Genomic DNA, 626 nt, shown 5'->3' on the forward strand with positions numbered 1-626 from the left:
TCATCGCCCTTGTCCGTAACGTCGTCTTCTCTCCTCCGCAAGAGGGTAAGTGTTCCGCCCTCAAGACTGCCTTACGGAAGCTTTACACCAAGCCCGACGACCAGCTCTACCGAGATATCCAGCATAGTGAACTCGGCGACATCACCCCGTCACAATTATACACCCGTATGGCCGCCCTCAACACCCGGGCAAAGGTGTCATTGCCCAAGGAACTCCTCCGCTCCATTCACCTCTCCAAGATGCCGGACGCCCTCCACTTACACCTGGAAGCTCTAGCCGGCGATAAGGACGACGAACAATACTGCGAAATAGCAGATAGATTGTTCCAACGTCATATCTCGGTACAAGTCCGGTCAGCCAGCAGCTTCCACCCCAATGACAAACCAGTGCAAAGTGTTCAGTGTAGTGACGACCCAGGTGTTAGTGACATTAGTGCTGTGAGTGAAAACATTCCCGTGTCATATAGTGCCAGTGACCAAAGTGTGCAGCAGCTACGACAGGAAGTGGCCGACATGAAGACTTTGCTCAACCAGTTTTTAGCCGAGAAGGGAAGCCATCAACCACCACGTAGCCCCGCTCCACGACAGGATACTACCTGCTGGTACCATACCCGCTTCGGAGCCGAG

The sequence above is a fragment of the Oratosquilla oratoria genome, chromosome 13, assembly GCF_046742065.1.
Source record: "Oratosquilla oratoria isolate Oo_2021 chromosome 13, ASM4674206v1, whole genome shotgun sequence".
Classification (NCBI taxonomy): Eukaryota; Metazoa; Arthropoda; class Malacostraca; order Stomatopoda; family Squillidae; genus Oratosquilla; species Oratosquilla oratoria.